General features: G+C 48.9%; 3 non-coding genes across 3 annotated transcripts; all 3 read right to left on the bottom strand.

Annotated features, from left to right (window-relative positions):
• Nucleotides 1–228: 228 nt before the first annotated feature.
• TRNAA-AGC (transfer RNA alanine (anticodon AGC)) lies at nt 229–301 on the bottom strand. The gene has a single exon. It is a non-coding gene; the product is annotated as a tRNA-Ala (tRNA).
• A 483-nt stretch (nt 302–784) lies between these two features.
• Nucleotides 785–857, bottom strand: TRNAA-UGC (transfer RNA alanine (anticodon UGC)). The gene has a single exon. It is a non-coding gene; the product is annotated as a tRNA-Ala (tRNA).
• A 1334-nt stretch (nt 858–2191) lies between these two features.
• On the bottom strand, nt 2192–2264 carry TRNAA-AGC (transfer RNA alanine (anticodon AGC)). Its single transcript has one exon. It is a non-coding gene; the product is annotated as a tRNA-Ala (tRNA).
• Between the last annotated feature and the right edge of the window lie 4497 nt (nt 2265–6761).

The following is a 6761-nucleotide window of genomic DNA, read 5'->3' as shown; positions in this document are numbered from 1 at the left end:
GAAACACCTACACAGAAGATCATATGCAGAATCACAGGGGTGAAGTGGGATGGACCTTGGGGAAGGAAGATAAAATCAACCAAACGCCTGTCTTATAAAAAAGTGGGCATTGATCCCCACCATCTCATGCAGGCAAAGCAAAGCTTCTATATTGCCACCAATTCCAAGTCCAGGACAATATGCAAAGAGAATCTTCTGTATGGATGTCAAAACTGAAGAGAGACTGACTGGAGAATGCAGGCATCGATCCTGCTACCTCTCGCATGCTAAGCGAGCGCTCTACCATTTGAGCTAATTCCCCAACTGCCTGTCTAACCTTGTTCTACCATGTTAGAAGAATTCGGGACAAGATGTTGAAACTGAGTAGATCGAAAGGGTCTAATACTTTGGAAAAGTACGTAAAAAAACTTGGACTGGAGAATGTGGGCATCGATCCCACCAGCTCTTGCATGCAAAACTTGCCTGCATGAGGATCTGTATGGATGTCAAAACTGAAGAGAGACTGACTGGAGAATGCAGGCATCGATCCTGCTACCTCTCACATGCTAAGCGAACGCTCTACCACTTGAGCTAATTCCCCTGTTAACCTTGTTCCACCATGTTACAAGAATTCAGGACAAGATGCAGAAAATGAAGAGGTGAAAATGATCTAATACTTTTTAGCAAAGGAAAGTAAACCGCCTGTCAATGATCTACCACGTTAGAAGAATTTGGGACAAGATATTGAAACTGAGTAGATCGAAAGGGTCTAATACTTTGGAAAAATAAGTAAAAAAAATTGGACTGGAGAATGTGGGCATCGATCCCACCACCTCTTGCATGCAAAGCAAGCGCTCTACCGTATGAGCTAATTCCCCAGCTATGAACATCCTCGACCCACAAAACTGCAAGAATTCAGGAGAAGAAGCAAAAAAACCAAGGAGATGAAATTAAATGCCAAGTAGTAGTAAGTCTGCTAGAAATGATCAAGACACACCTGAGCTCATTTACCTGGGAAGAGTTTGAGCAGGTGGATTCAGAGGAAATGGACAAGTTCCTCCCAGCTGTGCGTTCTGGAGCTGTGCCAGACTGCAGAGATGCCAGCATGGGAGCCTGTGAGGGTGAAGTTTCTCTCACCAAACTGGCAGCAGGTATGGAGGGTTTGGGGGGAATGAGTTAGCTCATCTCCTTTTAGGTTTCTGAGGCTGTACAATCTTTTATGGCCCTTTGGGGAAAGGGATGAGCTGAGCCTAGCCTTGGGAAAAGGTGTGTAAACATTTCTACACAGCTGCAGCTGCTTTTCCCAAGCTCAGACAGCAGCCTCAGCTTCCCTCCTGTCTGCCTCACATTCACCGTCATTCATGCCCTGTCATTTCACAGTTGGACTACTGCAATGCGCTCCGCATGGGGCTGCCCCTGAAGACCATACAGAAGTTACAAATGGTCCCGCATGAGGCAGCTTGTGCAGTCTTTGGTGCCCCTCAGCTTAGAGGGGTATAGATCAATAGGTAATATTGCTGGATTGGGGTCCTGGATTTTCTTCATTTTTTGTTGTTGTTGCATTGTTTTTAGTGTTTCTGTTTATTGTCACGGTTGTTAGCCACCCAGAGTCATGTGGCAAAGAATGGGTGGTTATATAAATCCTCTAAATCAGTGTTTCTCAACCTTGGAAGCTTGAAGATGGGTGGACTTCAACTCCCAGAATCCCCCAGCCAGCAGCGCTGGCTGGGGGATTCTGGGAGTTGAAGTCCACCCATCTTCAAGCTACCAAGGTTGAGAAACACTGCTCTAAATAAAGACGGAAATAAAAATGGTCCAATTTGAATACTAATATTCAAAGAGGTTTCAAAAATGGTCTAATAAAATGGCATTCAGTGTTAAAGGTAGGCTTGGGCATTGAACTTACTGCCTCTTGTGTGTTAAGCAAGCATTGTTTCATTTGAGCTAATTTCACAGTGTTCCTGCTGTGCTTCTCCACAATTTCTCAAGAAACACCCACTCAGAAAATCATATGCACAATCACAGGGGTGGAGTGGGGTAGTAGTTCTTGAAGAAGGATGATAAAATCAACCAAAAGTCTGTCTAGAAAAGGCGGGCATTGATCCCAGCACCAAGATTCTGCATTTCCATGAATTTGTAGTCCAGGAAAATACACAAAGCTTGCCTGCATGAGGATTTTCTGAATGGAAGACAAAAGTGAATAGAGACTGACTGGAGAATGCAGGCATCGATCCTGCTACCTCTCGCATGCTAAGCGAGCGCTCTACCATTTGAGCTAATTCCCCATTTGGTATTAGCTTGGCAGGATTTTATACTCTTTTTGTGAACTGAAAAGATTCATCCAGATACTAAAGCTATCAAAAATCCACTGTGAGAAGTTTTACAGGTAGTCCTTAAGTTACAAATGCAATGGAGTCTGCCCATTCCATTTGTATCCTGAAGATTCATGAGAGTGAATCTCGTACCTTGAATGAAATCACTCTCTCCTTTCGCCTACACATTTGTTAATCAAATGCGAGGCTCATTAAGTGCATATGAGATATTTCAAAGTCAGGAAGGCCAGGGGATGCTAATGATGGAACAGGCCACCTGCCTAAGACCACCCAAGGCCTCCCCGACCCACTGAAATACCTCATGCTCCCCAAATTGTTTCCCCCCCAACCTGCCATGCTGGGTCACTAACCTTGTGAAGATCTAGCAAGCAATCTCCTCCCCAGCCTCCTGCGCCCCTCTGCAGTTCCATTTGGGCTTCCACATGCCTCCCGCAGCCCATTGCAGACCAAAATGGAGCCTCCAGGGGCCTGATCCAAGCAGATCTGGCTCCCAGAGGCTCCATTTTAGCCTGCAATGGGCCGGGGGAGGCCTCTGGATGGCTGAACGGGGCTTCTGAGGGGCTAATCCACCCCTCAGTAGCTCCATTTCGGTCGGCAACATGCAGGATGAATGTTGCAAAGTCTCTGCGGTTGTTCATAAGGTGTCGCAAGAGTCATAGTTTTGGGCCCTGTTTGGAAACCCTAGGGGGCGCTGATTGTATAACTTCGAATGTTCAGTAAGGGAATGCTCGTAACTCAGGGGTTATCTGTATATCTAAATATATTTTATTCTTTATAAAATATCTTCCATCTTCCCTTAAAATATTAACAGAATCCACAATGGTTTGAGAATCAGTGTCTCCAAGTTAATCAAATTGGCAAACTTTCTCAAACTCCAAAATAAGTTACCCAGAATTTACTATTAAGTTACCTAGAATTTACTAATCCACAAATCAAAAGTTTAAATCTGCAAACACAAATAGAGTTTATTAAATTAATTCTATAGAACTGTATGTTCACAAGTACATGCACACACACACACACACACACACACACACACTCCTCAGCACATAGACACTCTCTTGTTTATAAATATATAAAAGACAGAAAAATTCATAAAAAATAAAAGCAATATTTGTCACATGGTAATGATATTCACAGTTTTTCTTGGAATAAAAATCCGGTCTGCTTCCAAACTGGGAGAAAGACACTGGAAATAAAATGCAGGAAGGAAGGTCTTTGTTTATTTGGTTTTCCAGAAAATTCAGTGGCAGCAGCATGTTTCTGGGATGGCTGACAAGATGGGGTTGAGATAGGTGGGCTTTTATACATTCTTTGGGACCTCATGATTGAGATGCCTATTTCTAAGCAAGAACATGCCTTTTAATATTTAATTTAATTTAATTTAATTTCCAATTTATATACCGCCCTTCTCCCTGAGGACTCAGGGTGGTGTACAGCCAAGATAAAAAACATAGAATACAAATATTAAAACATTTAAAAATATATATAAATTTTGGCCCGAAAGTTAAGAATCACAGACTAATTAAAAGAATTTAAAAATTTTAAAAATTTCTTCTTAAGCCAACCCGGCTTGCTGAAAAAGATAGGTTTTCAGGGAACGACGGAAGGCATTGAGGTCCTGGATTCTTCTTATCTCCGGGGGCAACTGATTCCAGAGGGTGGGAGCCCCCACAGAGAAGGCCCTCCCCCTGGGGGCCACCAGCCTACATTGTTTGGCTGATGGCACCCTGAGGAGGCCCTCTCTGTGGGAGCGCACAGGTCGATGGGAGGTCATCGGTAGCAGCAGGCGGTCTCGGAGATAGCTAGGCCCTATGCCATGGAGCGCTTTAAAGGTGATAACCAACACCTTGAAGCGCACCCGGAAGACCACCGGGAGCCAGTGCAGCTCGCGCAGGAGCGGTGTTACATGGGAGCGCCATGTTGCTCCCATCACTACCCGCGCTGCTGCATTCTGGACCAGCTGGAGCCTCCGGGTGCTCTTCAAGGGGAGCCCCATGTAGAGAGCGTTGCAGTAGTCAAGGCGAGAGGTGACGAGGGCGTGAGTGACTGTGCACAAGGAATCCCGATAAAGAAAGGGCCGCAACTGGCGAATCAGGCGAACCTGATAAAAGGTCCCCCTGGTAACAGCCGTCAGATGTTCCTCCAAAGACAGCTGCCTATCCAGGAGGACTCCCAGATTGCGGGCCCTTTCAGTGGGGGCCAAAGACTCGCCCCAATAGTCAGTGATGGAGTCAACTGGCTATATCAGGATGCCGGGAGCCACAGCCACTCAGTCTTGGAAGGTTGAGCCTGAGCCTGTTCCTCCCCATCCAGATCCGCACAGCCTCCAGGCACTGGGACATCACTTCAAGGGCATCGTTGGGGTGGCCTGGGGTGGAGATGTACAGCTGGGTGTCATCAGCGTACTGGTGGTATCTCACCCCAAAGCCACGGATGATCTCGCCCAGCGGCTTCACATAAATGTTGAACAGAAGGGGCAAGAGGACCGATCCCTGTGGCACTCCACAAATGAGAGGCCTCGAGGTCGACCTCTGCCCCCCTGCCAACACAAACTGCGACCGGTCGGAGAGAAAGGAGGAGAACCACCGCAACACAGTGCCTCCCGCCCCCAACTCTTCCAGCCGGTGCAGCATGATACCATGGTCGATGGTATCAAAAGCCGCTGAGAGATCTAATAGGACCAGAACAGAGGAATAACCCCTGTCCCGAGCCCTCCAGAGATCATCCACCAACGCGACCAATGCCGTTTCCGTGCTGTGCCCAGACCTGAAACCCGACTGGAACGGATCTAGATAGGATGTTTCCTCCAGGAATTGTGGAAACTGTTACGCGACCACACTCTCAACAACCTTCGCAATGAAGCGAAGGTTGGAGACAGGACGATAGTTAGCCAATATTGCTGGATCCAGGGATGGCTTCTTGAGGAGAGGCCTCACCACCGCCTCTTTCAGGAAGTGACCCTCACTCAACGAAGCATTAATGACGCCCTGGAGCCAGCCTCGTGTAACCTCCCGGGAAGCCAGTACCAACCAGGAGGGACACGGGTCCAGTAAACATGTGGCCGCACTAAGTCTCCCCAAAATCCTGTCCACATCATCGGGAGTCACAGCATCAAACTCCTCCCAGATAACATTCTCAAGACTGTTCCTCATCACCCTGCCCTGATCTACCCAGTCAGAGTCCAAATCCCCCCGGATCTGAGCGATTTTGTCATACAGGTATTGTCCGAAATCCTCCGCCCTGCCTTCTAAGGGATCCTCCCGCACTCCCTGATGGAGCAGGGCGCAGGTCACCCTAAACAGGGCGGCCGGACGATTCCCTGATGACGCAATAGAGGCGGAAAAGTAGTTAGACTTTGCCGTCTTTATCGCCACTAGGTAGGCCTTAATATGCGACCTTACCAGTGTTCGATCAGATTCAGTGAGACTGGCCCTCCAACCGCTCTCCAGGCGTCTTTTCCGGCGCTTCATTTCCCTCAGCTCCTCAGTAAACCAAGGAGCCGCCCGGGATCGGCATCGGGTCAGAGGCCGCAAAGGCACAACTCGGTCCAAGGCCCCACCAGCCGCCCGATCCCAGGCGGCTACCAGGTCCTCGGCCGAGTCATGTGCTAGATCCTCAGGAAATGGCCCAAGCTCCGTCTGGAACCTATCAGGATCCATCAGGCGCCTGGGGCGGATCCATCTAATTGGGTCCGCCTCCCTGTGGCGAGGGGTCGCGGTTCGAAGATCTAGGCGAAGGAGTGAGTGGTCAGTCCATGACAAGGGTTCCATGTCTATATCCCCTATAACAAGACCACTCAACCACTGGCCAGAGACAAAAATCAAATCCAGAGTGTGACCTCCCCTGTGAGTAGGGCCATGAACTAACTGGGTCAGGTCCATGGCCGTCATGGAAGCCATGAACTCCCGAGCCACCTCAGACGTTTCACCGACGGATGGCAAGTTGAAATCACCCATGACTAAAAGCCTGGGTGTATCTACTGCCACCGTGGCTATCACGTCGAGTAACTCAGGTAGGGCTGTTGCCACGCGGCAGGGAGCCAGGTACGTAAGCAACAAGCCCATCTGAACCCCATGGCCCCACCTCACAAGGAGGGACTCACATCCGGCTATCTGAGGCACAGTGGTCTCCCTCGGATCCAGATCCTCGTTAATAATAACCGCCACCCCCCCCGCCCCTCCCCTGGACCCTCGGCTGATGGAATGCTCTGAAGCCTGGTGGGCACATTTCAACCAGAGGGACGCCACCCTCCTGGCCCAACCAGGTCTCCGTAATACCCGCCAGGTCCGCTCCTCCCTCTTGTATAAGATCATGAATGAGGGGGGCCTTATTTACCACGGACCTGGCATTGCATAACATCAGCCGAAGGCCCAGATCCTGAGTGTCTAAGCCACCTAGTCTCCGAGAGGAGCCATGGGGACCGGGGCAAGCAATTGCTCTCAAACA

The sequence above is a fragment of the Pantherophis guttatus genome, chromosome 2, assembly GCF_059756535.1.
Source record: "Pantherophis guttatus breed Tessera chromosome 2, ASM5975653v1, whole genome shotgun sequence".
In the NCBI taxonomy this organism is placed as follows: Eukaryota; Metazoa; Chordata; class Lepidosauria; order Squamata; family Colubridae; genus Pantherophis; species Pantherophis guttatus.
This window is presented reverse-complemented; position numbering and strand designations above follow the sequence as displayed.